Source organism: Giraffa tippelskirchi, chromosome 2, assembly GCF_054371585.1.
Source record: "Giraffa tippelskirchi isolate mGirTip1 chromosome 2, T2T-mGirTip1v1.2.pri, whole genome shotgun sequence".
Lineage (NCBI taxonomy): Eukaryota > Metazoa > Chordata > Mammalia > Artiodactyla > Giraffidae > Giraffa > Giraffa tippelskirchi.
Window position 1 is genome coordinate 94,571,720 of NC_137276.1, and position 18,402 is coordinate 94,590,121.

The window sequence follows — 18,402 nt, forward strand, 5'->3', positions numbered from 1 at the left end:
AGAAGAACTCAACGGAGGAAATGATATAGAGGACTGCGTGGAGGGCGCAAGGGAGAGGACCCTGTTGCTTTCATACTAAGAACACGTAAGTAGGTAATTTTATTTTGTAAAAACGTTCATGCATTACTTTGATATAGTTAAAATTTTGATCTTTAAAAAAAGAAAGTAAAAAATAAAAATAAGAAATAAGACGGAATGCAAAACAGAAAAATAAAATGCAAACGCACACACAATAAAAGCCAGTGAATGGGGTCAGGGGCGGGAGCGTGGGGCGAGTGGGCGTGGTTTCTAGGGAGAGGGCGGTGCACGGGAACCTGGTCTCCTTTAGGGCCCGCCCCCAGTGAGGAAGTAGGGCGCCGGCGGTTTCTCTCTGACTCCGCCCACCTCGGAGAGCCGGGGTAGCGCAAGGTCAACTTCGCCTTAGACCCTCCCTCTCACCCCCAGCGCGGGGGCGGGGCGGGCAGGTCCTGGGCTGACCCTGCCACCCCCCCGGAAAGGACCTTTCACGCCCAGGCCTGGCGTGGTCCTCGCCGGGCCTTCGGTGCAAGGCGGACGAGGAGCCCCGGTTCGGCGCCTCCGGGCCCCTAGTTCCCTGGAGTCCCCGGAGGCTCGCCGAGTGCCTCTGCGGAGCCCCGCGACGCGCAGGTAAGCGCAGCCAGGGCTGGGCCTGTTCAGCCCCCCTTTACCCCGGCTGGCGGCCGCCGACACCTGACCGGCGCCGGAGCGACAGGTGGAGGCGGGGCGCGGAGCCCGATAGCCCATCCGGGTCGGGTGGACACTAAAGCGCCTCCTCTCTACCTCTGGCGGCGCCTATTCTAGCCACAGCATTATCAACCTAACCCCAGCACCCCTGTGGCTCAAACCCGAGCCTACCTTCAGCACTCGTGCACTCAACAAATACAAATAAGGTTTCACCAAACACTGCATGCCGCTGAGCTCCGTGCTGGCGGTATAGTGCGGGCCAACGAACGCGGTGCCCGCCCCCATGGAGCTTGCAGTCTGGTGGATGCAATAGATAATCGCCACACGTAAGTGTAAAAGTTAAAACTGAAAGATCCGTGAAGACAGTACGTGCAGAGTGCTGGGAGAGCAGGTAGCCGGTCGTCCCTATCTATAAAGAATACCGGGAGCTCACGCTTCAGTATGAATGTAAGGGTTCCAAAGCGGAGAACCACAGAGCAAGCACACTTATTGGGAGGGACTGTGGCTTGTTTGAGAAAAGGAAGGGCTGGGGCCTGGCCCACTGAGAGCTGGAAGAAAAGCAAGTTCCTTAACTTCCTCCTCTGTAAAATGGGACTGTTCCTCCCCATTAGCGATTGAGACGTTGCATATAAATGACTTAGTGGTATTCAAACGTGCAGTAAGTGAGGTAAAGGTGAAGATGTTTAGATGGAGCAGGGCATTGATTTGGGCTGAACACAGTGTGCTGCTTTCAGGCACTCACTTCCCCTCTCCTGGAGTCCTGTTTCCTTGTCTGAGTAGAATCTCTCAAACAGCTTCTTCTCTGAAATGATGACCACTTTAGTCATCATTCTTGAAATATTTAACTGGTGCCCACTCCGCAGTGGTCCTGCCCTCCTGGAGCCCACGTTGGGTGGGTCGGGTGAAGTATACTGACAGCCCTAGCCTGGTGAGCGTGGTGCTCTGGGAGCAGAGCCTGACCCGCTGGCCTTGCCAGGGAAAGCCCTTCTGCTCCTGACCAGGGCTGGGTATGCATTTCCCAGAAAGCCTGAGTTGCCGCTGCCAGCTCTGTGAGCCCCCTGAGAACACAAGGCTTATACTCCTTAGCTGAGCATGAGTGACTTTACTATTTTCATTGGTGGCATTAGCCCCTCATGAGTCAGCGACCCGGCTGGTCCCTTGCTGAGGACCCCTAGGGATTTAGGAGTGCGTTGAGGGCTTCAGAAGACACCTGGCTGGTGACTGCTTGGTATATTTTATTGGCTTGGATGATGCCAATTCCTTCTTTGGATCTTTTTATACTGTTGGTGTAGACTGAGGATTTGCCCCATGAAAACAGGCCAGGAAGCCCAGAGAGTGGAGAACACAGTTGAGAGAGTAGTCTGGCATGGTTTGTGAATAGGGATTAAAAACAAACAACAACAGAAGGTTGCTAGGGGAAGATGGGGAGAGAGGGCAGGCTTTGGGCAGCCACTATGTTTCCCCTCACAGACTGTAGCAATACCATTTGTGGAGAGCAAAAGGGGAGTACTAGGTTAGGCAGTCACAGACCTGGGTTCAGATTATTTGTTACTACCTACCTTTGTGTCTGACCCTGGGTAGGTCACTTATTGTCTGATTGTGGGAGCTTAAGACAGCGTTTGATATCTAGTTGGCTCGGAAGAAATGTTACCTCCCTGCCTCTTCCCCTAAATAAACAAAAGAGCGGTAGTAATAGTGCTTGCTTCAGAGCATTATTATGGGGATTTAATGTACCTAAAATACATAGATCAGAATGTGACATGTAGAAGTTACTGCTGCTGTTGCAATTGTTATTCTTTATTCTGGACAAAAATTGATAAAATGAAATGGGAGGTTGGTTTTGAGGAACTGTGCGGGGTGATTAGTGGAGAACTTGGGTTATCTGTTGCAGTGGTTTTACTGGAAAGCATCAGCCGTGACAGCAGAAAGGGGTGTTCTGTGTGATAAAGGGCCTTTTGGGCAGCCAGGCTAGCAGAAGACTCAAGCCAAAGAAAACAGCAAAAGCGTGGGGGTGGGGGTGGGGGTGAGGTAGTAGAGTTGAAAGAGACCTAATGTTGTCTCTAGCCCACAGCTGGATGTGGTTCCCGGTGAGGGGCTGCCCCTGCTCCTTGCTGGCCCCTGCCCTCCTGTGGATATGGTAATTGCTTGAGACTGGTCCAGGAGCTGTGGAATCCAATTCTGTAAGCCCTGTACCTAGCAGAGTACTGGGCCCATAATGAATGAATGAATGAAGAAGTCTAAACCTGCAGGGCAAATTTTCCAGTGTGTTTAAGTGTGCTGTTAAAAGAAAGGAGTATGAAGATAGGGAGAGAGAGCTAATGTTTTTAGGCCCTTGCTAAGGGCTGTTTTCATGTATGTTGCAACTTAGTGGTGAACACTGCAGCTTTGGAGTCAGATGAAATTGCTGGTCTGATCTCACACGCATCACAGAAGCTCTTTAAAGTGAACTTTTGCATCTGTAACATGGGACTCATTGTCCCTTACTCACAGGACATTCAGTAATGCTTATATATAAGTATATGGCTTGCTGTCCTCAGCGCACAGGCTTCCCAGGAGATGCAGGAGACGTGGGTGTGATCCCTAGGTTGGGAAGATACACACACACACACATCCTCATCACACAGCATGAGGAATTGGAAGTACTCAGTCAATAATAGCTGCAGTTATTATTATTATCTTGATAACTTCAGGTAATATTATTATTATCTTGATAATCCTCCCAGTGATCTCCACTGTGAAGGCAAACAGAAGGCCACAGGCACAGATGGGTGGCATTGATTCTGAGCTCAGTCCCGTCTGGAAGCAGAGGCTCTGTGCAGTTTGGGCAGACACTAACCAGACAGCTTTATGTGCATTTCATTCATTACTTAAAGCACTTGACTATGTGAAATCTTAAAAGGAAAAAGAGTTGCAAAATGATAATTTATGTGCCTTTCAAGTTCAGGTATTTTATCATCGAGATAAATCTTCCATGCATCTATGTTAAACCACATTGGGCTGTCAAAGCTTTAAATAAAGAGGCTCATCCTGACCAGTGTCTGTCTTTGCTCGTTTATCATAGTTCCCTGGTAAAGACAGACAGATCCCGTTTTGCAGGGCAGGCCTCAGGACGGCAGCTCCTACCCCAGTGTTTTAGCCATGCAGTTCTGCATGGTGTGTTTAACAAACCACAGTGGACTCATGATCCCTTCATCACTGTCTCACTCACATACTCATAGACCCACAGCACCAATCTTGGAACTGGGAATAGAAAGCCATTCTGTGGTCAGTGTGAATCTGGGGAAGTCAGCTCTGGGGGAATCTCAGGTTCCCAGTGATGGGTTTGGGGGTGAAAATGCCCTGGATGAAGGTGGCAGCATCTTCTAGAAGTCAGAGCGGTCTGCCCTTCCCATCCATAAGTCCCATCTCTGGGTCTGACCTGCCGGGTAAAGGTCTGATCTGCATCCCTGTGCCTCCCTGCTGCCCCTGCCTCTGGCCAGAGCTTCCCTGAAAGCCAGAACCCCTGCAGCACATACAGGAGCACAACCTGCTTAAGGAAGCCTTTCTGAATCGACGCTGCGTTCCCATGGCCCCAGTGGGCACCTCTGCCGAGTATTGCTTCTCCAGCTGCTCTGTGGGCTGTGAGCACTTCCACAGCTACTGGACTGAGCATCCCTGGTACCCAGCACCTATCTTGCTCATTGTCCTCTCTCCTGCCCGCCCCCCACCCCCACTTCTATTCATTCTTCAGGCAGCGTCCTGGGGATTAGAATGCTGAGACAAAGTGACACAGCCTCCACCCTCATGTGGTCCAAAGACATCACGAGACAGATTATTGATAAAGACAGTACTGAGCACATGACCACACATATATTGTCAAATTTTAAACTGAATTTACTGCCTTGAAGGAGAAGCCTGGCATGCCAGAAGCATAAGGTGGGATAGATATAGAAACGTATCAATATACGTGGAGGAGGCCCATAAATGTTAGTTGGGGGCTTATACTCAACTATTTATATATCTTTGAAGACTATTGGATAGTATAGTATTTTTCTATAAATTCTGGCAAATAATATATTTTATGTGACCAGGTAATCTTATAAGAATGTGTACTTTAAAAATCATTATGCTTTGGCTTCAAAATGGGAGAATAATGCTGGGCCCCCAGGCCACGGACTGGTACTGGTCCATGCTGCACAGCAGGACTGAGCAGTGGCTGGCCTGTTAGGAACCAGGCTGCACAGCAGGAGGTGAGCGGCAGGCAAGGGAAGCTTCATCTATATTTACAGCTGCTCCCGTCACTCGCAGCTCCACCTCCTGTCAGATCAGCAGCAGCATATAATAAATAAAATGTGCCTGAATCATCCTGAAACCACCCCAACTCCCAGTCCATGGAAAAATTGTCTTCCACGAAATCGGTCCCTGGTGCTAACTGCTGACTTAACCCTTTACAGTTTCAGAGCCCTCCCTTGGATGCTGTCTTGCTGGGTGCGCTAGTTCTCAGTATCACACCTCTTATACTGGGCAGTGGCAGCTAACGGACATCCGGCTTACCTCATGGCAGACCTAGCACAGTGGGCATTGAAGCCCCGTCCCTTCAGAGCCATAGAGTCCACTGAGAGCCTGTTTTTCCCTCCTTCTTTGATACCTCTGGGCACCAGGCTGGGTTCTAGCATAGATTTTATGACGTTGCGTCTAGAGACCTGCCATTTGAGGGGAAAGGACACAGCTGATTGCTCTTGTCCAGGTCTGGAGGGGCACCTGTCTGCATGCAGCAGAGGGTGGGTGGGTGGGTGAGCTGGCAGGGACCTGCTCCTGCAGAGCCCTACCACCCCAGTGTGGTCCCTCTTGAGGAGCCAGGGTCCTCTCCAGAGGGACACCACGCCTGCCTCGAGCCCAGTCAGTCCCTCTGAGAACCAGGAGAAAATCATACTAGAAGTCCAGCTTTAAATAAGACATGATCCAAACAGCCCCAGGAAACGTGCTCTCTCCATGACGGAATGTTATTAGAGAGTTACTTTATTTGTTTGGCCAGTGCTGATGACAAAATACATCTTTGATCCCCACCTGTCTCAGAGGTGGACCTTATTACGAGAGATGAGTGGCTGTCTTCCCCGAAGCAAGGGAGGGGAAGCTGCATCGCAGTGCAGAAATTGAGCACCAGTCTTGCTGGGATTGGGGTTGACTGTTATATTCTCAGGGTACAGCTCTAATAGGATTGTAATCGCGTGGCTCTGAGCCACGGAGAAAAGAAGTGACTCTGGAAATCTGCCTTCCATAAGGCTGACACACAGTGACGGTATTTATGCCTCTCGAAAGTGCATGTTAAGTCGTAGGTATTTATGAAAAGGTTCTAAGGAGTAAATATGCCCATCAGTCATCCCGGAACTTTTTAGAGCCCCTAAGATGGTTTTAAATTAGAGCCTACCTTCCTTCCTGCCGTCCCCCTTCCATCAGCAAACGCCCCCTCCTTGCTTCCTGTTATAAAAATGAACTGTCAAGGCAGGACACAGCCCAGGTAGGAGCGTGGGAACCGACTTGCAGAATTAACATATTCAAGGCAGACATGTAAGGGGTAAGCACCTTGGTTCCGGTCCTTCCCAAGCCAGTCACAGCATTGGGGAGAGAGGAGTGTGGAGCATGGCTGACCAACGAGATCAGCCTAATTGCTCCTTAACCACCGCCACCAGCTGCTCTGCTCTCGGCCAGTCTGCTTGCTGAGAAGGGTTGGCAATGGGGGACGGGGGGGACGAAGGATGAAGACAAGTGATGCAAACTAAGCCAAATTGGGGCTCAGTCAGTGGCATATGGGAGAGAATGAATGTCAGTGTCAGTCAGGGAATCCCACCAGGCCAGGGAAAGAGCAAGCTTTGAAAGGCTAAAAGTTTCTCTGTGAGCAGGTGATCATTAAAACAGAATGCCTGTTACATGAATTAGTGTGTAGGCATCTAACTTGAAATCATTGCTGACTTTCAAATGTTCATTTTAAAGATCAGAAATTGGTGTTTATTACTCGAACCCTAGACTTAGTTTCAAAGACTGCTCTGCTTTTTATTTCTCCCATCTGGCCTTCCTCTTTGTAACTTTTATGATAGTATCAGTCCATCTTATGTTAATATCTTTTTGGGTGAGATGAGGGGTGCCAGAGTCGCCCAAAGTATTTTATGACCAATCCAAGGACTATAGATGATAAAAGCTTTTCCAAGGACTATAGATGATAAAAGTAGGGGGGGGCTGCCTGTTTCACATGTCACTGAATTGCTATCCTTTGGCTTCTGGAATTCTGTCTTAAGAAAATAATTTGAAAAGTGGAAAATGCCACTATATAAAGATGTATCATTATTTATAATGGTGAAAACTTAGAAGTGACTTATTCTACAGTATAAGAGGGTAGTCAAGTTTCAGAGGACCAGGTTGGTGGAATATTTAAAAATAGGAAGATTAGTAATGAGGGAAGTCATTACCTGTTCAGTGAACAGAACACTGTTATATGAAAGATGTATTCAAGAAAATAGTCTAGGGACTTCCCTGGTGGTACAGTGGCTAAGACTCTGCACTCCCAACACAGGGGCCCCAGGTTCAATCTCTGGTCAGGGAACGCCACAACTAAGACCTAGTGCAGCCAAATACATATTTTTAAAAAATAGTCTGTAAGGGATGCCTTGAAGGGGACAAGAATTGCAGTTGAACAGTGGAACAATTGATAACTTTTTCTCACATTTTAAACTTTCTATTTTTTTATTACTCCTCTAACATTTTTTAATTCTAAAACAAGCCAAATTAAATAATGGTCTTTATGCTAATTGCCGTTTGAAGTTCACTGCCTTCGTGGCCTTATCCTGATTAAATCTTTCACTCAACAATTTCTAAGGCCAGGTTTGGCTCCCTGCCTCTGTGTCTCTGGTCGAGGCACATCCTCTGGGTCCACTGGCTGAGTGGCCCACAGACGTGCTGACTCTGGCCACGTAGGCAGATTTTCTGGGTTTTTTTTTTAAGTTAGAGGAGGCTACTGCCCCTCCCTGCCCTGCAGCCTCACACCCTTCTGTCATTATTTCTCTTCCCTGTTCCCCACCTAGTCCCCAGTGGTGAGGTGGGGATCGGGGGTTTGGGTTTGCAACCTTTGGAGGCCTCATTGGTAAAGTTTCAGCAAACTGTCCACAACACACACGCACACGCACGCTCACTCCCTAGGTCAGTTACCACCGTAACTGGTAAACCATATCACTCTGGCTTCTTGTCCTGCTCAGGTCTTCGTATCCTGTACCTCGGGGCCTGGATTTTACATTCTTGATGTCAGCTGTCCCTGGGTCAGTCCCTGCATCCTCTGCCGCTTAGTGCTAGCAGCAGTTCTTGAACTCAACTGGCCATACACTGGGAAATCATGACATGAATCCTTATTTGAGACAAAGATTTGAGTCTGCATGGCTTATTTGGGAGGAGATTCCAAAATAAAGAAGGGAAATAAGGAAGTAGAGGAATGGGCCAGAGAGGCACACATCGAGTAGGTCACCAGCGTGAACCACTGGAGTGTAAACCTACCAGGAGTCTCTAGCAGCCAGTATAGAGCACCCCTCCCAGAATTAACCTCTCCTGGAGATTGGCAGCTGCATATGTATATATCTCACTGTGATCCATCATTGGTTGAACATTACTCCTTATGGAGAGTGATTCCTCTGGGACTTCCAGCAGCCTCAAACACCAGGTAAAGCACCAGGGCAAAGGGACATCGATGCTGACACACAGAAGATGCTGGCTTGCTAAACGGTGAGTCCTGAGAGTTCAGGGCACAGCTCGGACAGTGTCTGCTGGATATTCTTCCCTAAACACCATGAGAATGATCAGTGCACTAAACTGAAAATAACCAAATCCATGGAACTTCCCTGGTGGACCAGTGGTTAAGAATCTGCCTTCCAATGCCAGGAGCGACGGTTCAATCCCTGGTTGGGGAACTTAAATCCGACATGCCACACCATGTGGCCAAAAATAAAAACCAGATCCATAATTCTGTGCTGAATCAAACACCCACTTACACTAAATTGAAGACTACATTAAGGATAACCAACCCTCAAAGTTTATGAAAAATCATACAACAAAAACTTTAAGTAAGAAGAATACTACCATATTTTCCCCTGTACGTTGGGCTAGACTTCCAATATTTGATTTGTCACAGAACATAAGTATTCTGCAGCCATGCATTTTGAGACCCAACACTTTAAAAGAGGGCCTGAGTATATAATAAGACTTATCTTTATTGTGGCAATGTTCCCCCCCTCTTCTGTTATAGCTAGATTTTTTTCCTGTTATTTCTCAAGTACACTAGGATGATGCTAAAAGAAAAAGTCATTGGGAGAAAACATTGAACCTCTTTTGTATCAACTCATAATTAAATTATATCTCCAGTGTCATGTTTTAATATTAATACTGGATTCACCATCCTGACACTAATACCAGAGAATGGCAGAGAATTTCTGTAGTTATGGCTTTAGACACTGTGATAAATGTTTTGTAGTCATTGCCTCTATATAGAAACACTCCCATCTCCAATTAAAGATTTATTAAGCTCTTCATCAAAATATCTGTTAACAATTGAGGTGCACACTACGGTTGTGCTGACATTTCAACCTAATTCACTCTATAGTTTAACTCCCATTCCATTTTATATGCCTGTTTTTTTTTTTCTACTCATGGAGGAGGAATAATGGCAGAAATTTGGGCACATATTGCAGATTCTAGACACATTTCCATGTATTTATTATTATTGTCTATTGGCATATTTGTCGCTACAAATGAAGGCCTTTCTCCAAGAGATGATTTAAAATTGTTCATGTAGCAAGCTCAATAGGATTTAGTAGCTAAATCTCGTATGCTTTGAGTTATGGGCATTTTGGTATTTGCATAAGGATTCAACATCCTGGTGTTTTAGAGAAATGAGGCCATTTCCTTTTAGGATATGGTTTTGACATACATTCTGTAAACACTGAGATGGTGAATGCTTGGTGCTTGCACCCTATTCCTGTGTCCTGGGTACACATCAGAAATCATTCCCTGATAGCCAAACCTGCATCCTTGTCCTCCAAGTGCTCCCTGCAGCCACTCCAGCTCATTGGTACTGGCTCCCTAGATGAGGCCTACGGGCTCCCCGTGCCATGGCCCACCTTTTCATTGTGCTTGGCCCTGCCATTGCTGTGAATGATCAACAAAGGAATCTTTCACAGTCTCTCTACAAAAAAAAGAAAATAAGAATTCCAGAGGCAGTTGGTTCCCTTATCTCGTACTTTTTCAATCACCTCTTTGTTGTGCAGATGGCAGTCATCCAACGTGTTAATGTTTGTCTCCTTTTTTCCTTTTATTATATGTGTTTTAATTTTTCTCTTTCTTCCTTTTTCCCCTTTCATGTTGCTCAGAAGATAAGCAGGGAGCCCCAAATTATTTGCTATTTGGTCTCATCAAGTTTAGTTGCAGTGCTTTGTGTTGATGGGAATATGTTGATGATGAATGTTGGTGAGATTTTCCTTTCTTCCCCCACCTCTTCAGGAAGAGCTCTCCTCTAGAGAGGTCACCAGTGACCTCTGTGTTGCCAAATCTTCCAAAACTTTCGCAGTCTGTATTCGGTGCAACAGTTGACACCTCTGGCCATGCCCACCTCTTGAACTCTTCTTTCGTGCATTTTCCTCCTTCTTCCCTGATGATGATTCTTTGACTTCTACTGCTCTCTTTCCTCCACTGGTGTTTTCAGTGGGGGCATCCCCAGGCCTCCTCTCTTGACTTCCCTTAGACTCCACATGGATGACTTCATCCTCACCCCCCGGTTGTTAACGACCACCTTTACCTGAACACCCCCTGCATCCTCAGCTCCATCATAGCCCCTCTCTGGAGCCCAGACCTTGGTACCCAGCAGCCTGCCAAAGGGTGGCTCTTGTGGCCCCCACGAGCACCCACAGTCACATATTTCATTTGTTTAGACTATTCTTACTTTCACAGGGCCAACTAAATACTTGCCCCTGGGGTGGTTTCTGCTCCCTCCTTGGGGTTATAGGTAAACTGTTCTAAGCGTGTCAGAAAGCTTCCATCTTGGAAAATCAAGTGTAAGACAAAGGCACAAACCAAGGACTGCTTCTCAAAACTCAAGGACTGGAAAAAAAAAACAAAACAGGTATTTGGTTATGGTCTCTACAATTCTGGGGGTTGACTGGGTTCAGTGAAGCAAGTCTCACCTTAGGGGTCTCATCCAGGGGCAGTTAGTTGGTGGCTGGGGCTGGAGCTGTCTCAGTGGCCCTCTCACTTGGGGCCTGGCTGCTGGGACCTGGTTCCTCCCTGCAGGAAAGCTGGGTTCTAAGAACAGGCATCCCAAGAGGACCAGGCAGGAGCTCCATCACCTCTCTTAACACACCCTCAGAAGTCTCAGAGCATCGTTTCTTCTGTATTTATCCACCTACCCAGCTGCAGGGGGACAGAACAGAGGTGGGAGGCATGTCAGTGTCGCATTGTGACTGTGTTGGAAATGCTGCTAGCTGCAGTCCCCAAACGTGTCTATCCCTTCGAGAACTACCCTAAATGCCACAGAAGCTTTACCTTTTATTTAAAAAAAATTTTGGAATAGGTAACACATTTACATGAGTGGGAAGTTAATAAAAAAACAAATGTAAATGTACGCAATGAAAATGGTCTTTCTCACCCCATATCCCACACCCCTGCCTCTCCATAGACAGCCACTGTTATATTTCTTTATATTGAGAGCTTTTAGGTGTTTTAATATTTCTTCCTTCTTATACAAAGCACAGTATTCTACACTCACTGTTTGGACATTTTTTTGTTTAACAGTATGTCTGGGAGAGATTTCCTTATCAGTATATCTTCTCCCTCCTCCTCTCCCTTCCTCCCTCCCTCCCTCCATCCCTCCTTCTCCCTCCCTCATATATGCACAGTATTCCATTGAGTGGCTTTACCCCAGTTTACTTAACCACTTCTCCAGGTAGCTCTGGGCTGTTCTCAGTCTTTTGCTATGACAGATGCTACTGCAGTCTGTAACACACATATACCATCCTTCCTGCGAGACAATAAACGGAAAATCTTCCTCAAGAGCTCCAGCCCACTATAGCCATCCTCTACCCATAGTACCAGAGAAGGCAATGGCACCCCACTCCAGTACTCTTGCCTGGAAAATCCCATGGATGGAGGAGCCTGATAGGCTGCAGTCCATGGGGTCACTAAGAGTCAGACACGACTGAGCGACTTCACTTTCACTTTTCACTTTCATGCATTGAAGAAGGAAATGGCAACCCACTCCAGTGTTCTTGCCTGGAGAATCCCAGGGACGGGGGAGCCTGATGGGCTGTCGTCTATGGGGTCACACAGAGTCGGACACGACTGAAGCGACTTAGCAGCAACCCATAGTACCTTGTAGCTCCTTCCATCCTGCACTTACCTGCCTCCTCTCACCGGGCCGTGGGCTCCTCTGGGTCATGAATTGTAGCTGTTGTCACTCATCCCCACGCTGCCTGGCACGGGGAGCTCTGTGTCCACACCGTGCAGAGGAGGCCTGTGCCAAGGAGCAGGGAAGAAGGAAGAGCAGGGTAAGGTGACTGAGTATAGGTTTCTGGGTGGCCTGTGGTCCACCTCTAATTTCATTTGGAGCCATATCTCTTAAAAGCAGTTACCACTTGAGGCCTATGTGGGTCCTCTCTCCATCTGTCACGGAAACTGGATCCTGGTCCCACCCTGTCCTGCCTGGCTTCATGGGTATACCCCAGGAGGCTTGGGTTCAAAACCTAGTTTTTGTGCTGTATCCCAGTTCAGCCAAGGGCCACTCACTGGCAGCTTGTCTTGTCCAAAAAACAGCACCAGTAGGGGTTGTTGGGGGAAGATAAGACATCGTTAATGAGTTGCTGTCCTGATCAACATCCATGAAAAGAAAATTCTTTCCTGCTCAAGTATCCTTAAATCATATAGTTTCACTCTTTCTCTGCTAAGAAATGTATTCCCTAAGGAATATCAATTGTTTTTGTTAAATTAAGGAGGCCAATCTCTAATCCCCATGAGAAAAATTGACAGTTGTGCTAGTAGTTTTAAAAAAGGCTTTCTGAGAATGTTTAAGATTCTTATCTGTCATAAGGAAAGAAACTTTACTCAAACTAAGTCAAGCAAAACTAGAAATACGGTTATTAGAATTAAAAAAGTTTCAGTGTATCAGGTACAGCTGGATCCAGGTGCTCAGATGATGGACTGGGAATTGTACCTTCTCTTATCTTCCAGCAGTTCCTACCACTGTGCTGGCTTCACTCTCTAAGATAGTGACCATGACAGTGCCAGGCTTTATGTGGAGTTTACAGCTCCTGATTTCAGTGTTCATATTGAAAAGGGGCTCTGATCTGTCCTGTAGTTCAAGTTTTCTGGCCATCTTGATTGCATGACCCTCCAGAATTGTATGAGTGGTAGCAGAGCAGTTTCCAAAACAGATGCAAGACTCACACATCAAGTGGCCCATTGCAGGTGGGGATTCAAATTTCAAATTTCACACTGTGAGGAGCACCCACCTGAATAGCTGGTGGTAGGCCTAGGAGTTAGTTAGAAAAAAACTTCATTGTGCTGATGTCTCTATTTGTGTATATATTTGATTTTTTTTTGTAATAAAAAGTGCTTTTTTAAGAAATGCAGTATAAAAAATAAGAGCAGTTTTTTCTGCCTTGGTTTGGGAATTCTCAACAAAAAGGCCTGCACATCCCTGTATGTTTATTGTCTGATTTTCTCACTCTCTCGTTTTCTCTTCATTGTGTAAAGAAACCTTAATCCTTACTCTCCTCTAAACTAGAGATTGGGGCGGGGGAAACACATAATATTTGACTTAAGATTTGTGGGATGTGCTGGGAAGGGCCTGGGGGTAAGGCAGTCAGGCGCTCTTTTAAGTCCATATCTCCATGGTTCCGAGGACAAAAGGCTTGGAAAATTCCAGCCAGAGGAAAGAAGGAGTCTATGTTGTCTCCTTCTGGTGGTCAGTACTAGAGTCTCGGTTAGTGTGGACAGAGCAGGTAAGAATATCACGGAGTCCTGGACTTCCCCACATATCTTGCTGGGGGAAGGTTGAGATCTTCAGACAGTCACAGATTGGCTGCTAGAAAAAATATTAGAGAGTGCTTAGGTAGCCTTTTTCATTTTGTAGGTGGGGAAACTGAAGTCAGAGGGGTTACATGACTTGCCCAAGGTCACACAGTGAATTAGCAGGAGCTGAATCTGGTACCACTTAATAGCTGCATAACCTTGAGTAAGCCCCATTACCTCTTTGAGTTTCAGTCTCCCTCACCTGTTGTGGGGGACAGAATAATGGCCCCCCAAAGTGTCCATATCCCAATCCCTGTGATTGGGTTTGAAACCTGTGATTAGGTTTGGTTACATGGCAGGAGGGAATTAAGGTTGCAGATGAAATTAATATTGCTAATCAGCTGACTCTAAATTTATCTGGGATCATCTAGATGGGCACCATGTAATCATAAGAGTTTTTATAAATGAAACAGCAAGGCAGGAGAGGCAGTTAGAGTGATTCAGTGTGAGGAAGACTCAGCCGGCCTTCGCTGGCTGGGAAGATAGAAGGGGCATGAAGCAAGGAATACAGTGGCCTCTGGAAGCTGGAAAAGGCAAGGAACGGATTCTCAGATTTTCTTGGTGATCTGGTGGTTAAGAATTCTCCTGCTAATGCAGGAGACATGGGTTCGATCCCTGCTCCGGGAAGACTCCACATGCCATAGGGCAACGAAGCCCATGGGCTGCAACTCCTGACCCCGAGCTCTTGAGTCTGTGAGCTGCAACTGCTGAAGCCCTCGTGCCTAGAGCCCATGCTCTGCAACAAGAGAAGCCACCACAATGAGAAGCCCGTGCACCACAACAAAGAGTAGCTCCTGCTCACTGAAACTAGAGAAAGCCCTTACTTAGCTACGAAGACCCAGTGCAGCCAAAAATAAACAAACGAACAAATAAAATCTCGTTGAAAATCTCCCTTGCTTGGAACTTCCCTTCCAATGGTTAAGACTCTGCACTTCATTGCAGGGGGCATGGGTTTAAAGCCCCCAGTCTGGGAACTAAGTTCCTGCATGCTGTGTGACATGGCCAAAAAAAAAAAAAGAAAAGAAACAGATTCTCCCTTAAAGCCTCCAGAAAGGAATGCAATCCTGCCAACACCTTGATTTTACTCATGTGAGACCCCTTTTGGACTTCTGACTTCCAGAACTATGAGATAATAAAATGTATGTTGTTTTCAGTCACTGGGTAAAGGAGGGGAGGTTATCATGTCTTTCTCAAAAGATTGGAGTGTGGAGTCAGGGAGATAATGTCCAAAAATTACACAGCAAACCCCCGGATTGTAGTAGTTGCTTAATAAACAGTGTTGATGGTGAGCAGTGGTGGTGGTGGACAGTGGTGATTATTAACACAGAATAAAGGGAGAGGAGCTGATGGCAGGTGCTTCTGAAGATCCAAGGTTGCTGCCTTGGTGAGGTGTGAGGTTCAGAGCTAGCAGGAGGCTGGTAGGAAACACCAGATGGCCCAGGTCGGTGGCCAGAGGTCCCATGCAGGGAACCCTTCTGCTCTGGTAGTCCACACGGCCTTCCTCCCCCAACCCTTCAGCGCTTACATCTGGCAGCGCCATCCTACATGGGAGACATGGGAGTTGGGAAGGGCTGGCCCTGGGATCTCCCATCAGGCAAGCCCTGCTTTAGAGATCTAGGATGCTTTAGATCTAGATCTTTAAGCAGATCTAGGATGTGGGCCACTCTCTGCCTAGACCCCGCTCGGTCTCATGCCTTTGGCTGCCCTGTAGCCTTAAGGGTGATCACTGCCACCCCTGCTGGTGGCCGCAGAACCTCAGGGAGCTTGTTATGGCCCAGGCAGTGTGCCAGGCACTCCACAGCAGAGCCTGTGTCACTGTCTCCTCCAATCTTCATGACCATCCTCTGAGGCCAGCCTCATGTCCCATGTTACAGAGGAGCAAACGGAGGCTCCAGAAGTGCAGGCCACCTGCTCAAGGTCAAACAGCTTATCAGTGGCAGAGCTGGGCCTACAGCTGGTTTCCTCTGACCAGATCCAGCTTCCTGGACAAGACTGGTCACTGGGTGGGAGAAGGCTGACTGGAGGGGCTTGGGAGCACTGTGTTTGGATGCAGTGGCACTGTGGGGATGAGGTCCCCCAAAGTCTCCAGAAAGGGCCCTCCCACCCTTCTGGGAATGACAGCCCTCAGGTGGGAGGGAATGAGCACATTGCTTCCTGGGGGCTTCATAAGGGCATTCACATCTTCTCTGTCTCTCTCTGGGTCATCTAGGCTGTATCAATATTTTATTTCCTCAAAAGACATATGCTGACATTTGGACTGTTAGATGATATTGAGGAATTTTTGTTGATTGTTGTTAATTTTGTCAGGTGTGATCATGATATTATGAATAGGTGAGAAAGTGGCCGTGCTTTAAAGTGTCCTGTGTTTTTAAAGTATTCAGAGGTGGAATGTCATGGTGTTTATAATGTGTGTACTTTAATATATTTCAAGAGGGAAAAAAAGGTGAAGTAAATGTGGAAATGTATTAATGAGCATATGGAGACAGTTGTGTTGCAGTCCATTACATTATTTCCTCTACTTTTCTCTATGATGTTATTTTTTATAGTAAAAAGTTTTGTGTTTTTTTTTTTTTTAAGTCATCTGCTAATGCCTTAGGACACACTTTGTCTTAGGCTGAATTAGATATAGCTCTGTACCCGGATGGAGAAGGAAATGGCAACCCACTCCAGTATTCGTGCCTGGAGAATTCCATGGACAGAGGAGCCTGGCGGGTTACATACAGTCCACAGGGTCACAAAGAGTCGGCCAGGACTGAAACTACTTAGCACTGTACTCCGGAAATCCACAAATAAAAGACAGCAGGAGTGGGCGGAGCTTGGGGCGGAAGTGGAGGCGCGTGCAGGCAGGGGGCGGGGCAGTCTCCAGAGGGCCGGGCTCCCAGGGAAAAGATTCTGGCTGTCCTAGTTGTAGTTGCTCTTGTAGAGCCATTTGTAGTCAGTAGGGATCTTTTTTGATGGCTGACCGCAGACAGAGTCCCTGTGGTGTGCGACTGTCCTCCCCCAGGCGGGCTGAATTGCCCTCCGTGGTGGCGTTACTCCTTTCATGTGTTATGCTAGGAGGAAAGGACTGTGGTGTTTTGTCCAACGTCCTCTCATGATACAGACACTTTAGACGAATTAATTTGTCGCTGCTGATTCCCAAGCACTTTTTTTGTTTGTTTGTTTGGCAAATTCTGTAATCTTTTGGGTTGCACATGAAAGTTCATTTTTCAAACTTAGCATTGGAAGAGATAATCAGTTTCCCTGATCTCCTGTCAGCCCCCTCTTTCTTTGCATTTTTCCTTATCAAAATAGGCAGCTGGTGAAGAAGAACAGCCCTCAGAGTATTTGTTCTTACCTTATCTACTCAGTATTTCCAAGGCCTTTGCCAAATCTGTAGAACTGTGTTGAACATCTTTTAATACAGACATCACTGCCAACCAAGAGGCCAGCCTTGGCCAAGAACTGGTTTAGTTCTCTAATACCGTGCTATTCTTCCATGAACACTCTGTTTCTTCCCTATAAGCCTTTGGACGTAGGAACACATAATGGGTGACCTCTGAGTGGTAATTTCATAAATTCTAGGTGAAATGAATTGTATCAGATCAATATATCTGTAGACTCGTCACATTTTCTGAGCTGCAAGGGACTCTAAGATGAATCTGGTACAGCTCTGTTAGTGGAAGAAACATTCATTTTAACTGCATAGTCAATTCTCAATTAACAAGGGTAATGGAGTGGAAGGAAGTCAGTGATAATCAAAAATCATGGTGAAAACAAAATTATAGTCAACAGTGTATTTTCTGGGGGCTGATTAACTGGTTTGTGAATTAATCGAGGTTAAGCCGCAGTGGACCCCAGGATGTCATTGCCATGGTAATTGGTCAGCAGCTGCTCACCACCTGGCCTCCACCCACCTGTTTGTCCCAGGGAAGAGAAGAGTTTCCTGGGGACTGGTCAAGCAGAGCTAGCTGACCTTGGCCAGACTGGTGCCATGAAGACACAGATTTCAGTACTGGGAGTTAGATGAAGACTGCTTTTAGGGCTTGTTGCCCCACCTCTTGAGAAGTGGTTCTCAAACTTGAGCTGTATCAGGCCCACCTGAAGGGCTTGTGAAGCCCCAGATTGCTGGGCCCCAGCCCTGGTTTCTGATTCAGTAGATCTGGAGCGGGGCGTTAGAGTTTGCATGCCTCACAAGTGCCCAGGTGATGTGATACCTGCCAGTCCAGGAACCTCACTTAGAGAACTATGGCTTTCCAGACCATTCTGGTCCTCCCAGCTGCACATTAGAACCACTTGGAGAGCTTCATAAGCCTACTGATGGCCGATACAACTTAGCCAGTTATACGAGAGGCTGTGGAGGTGGTACCCAGGCACAGGTGACTTTAAAGCTCCAGGTGATCTGAATGTGCATCTAGGGTTGATGATCACAGCTCTCGGGAATGTTCTCCAACATCTAAGTTATCTGCGTACAAGTCTTGTGGTTTTTCCCCCCATCTTTATTCCCTGTATATTTAATATTTCTTTAAAGTTTTTTATGTAAATAAACTTATTTTGAAAGCAAATTATATACCCCTTTCATGTAGGAAAATTAGTTTCACAGGCCAGCTGTGCCTGTTACATGCTTGTAATAGCAAACACATTAAA

The 18,402-nt window shown here is 46.8% G+C and overlaps 1 protein-coding gene and 1 long non-coding RNA gene across 9 annotated transcripts in view; one reads left to right on the plus strand and one right to left on the minus strand.

The window, feature by feature from the left end:
- LOC145539833 (uncharacterized) overlaps window positions 1-18,402 on the minus strand; it is a 386,573-nt gene that overhangs the window by 111,646 nt on the left and 256,525 nt on the right. The window lies entirely within an intron of this gene.
- Window positions 351-18,402, plus strand: part of NMNAT3 (nicotinamide nucleotide adenylyltransferase 3) — a 121,094-nt gene continuing 103,042 nt past the window's right edge. For 7 of the 8 annotated variants that reach the window (XM_081574005.1, XM_081574011.1, XM_081574004.1 and 4 more), the window contains exon 1: window positions 351-645. The gene's annotated coding sequence lies outside the window, so the exon portion shown is untranslated. The remainder of the gene's footprint in view (window positions 646-18,402) is intronic. The other variant, XM_081574009.1, reaches the window with a different exon arrangement.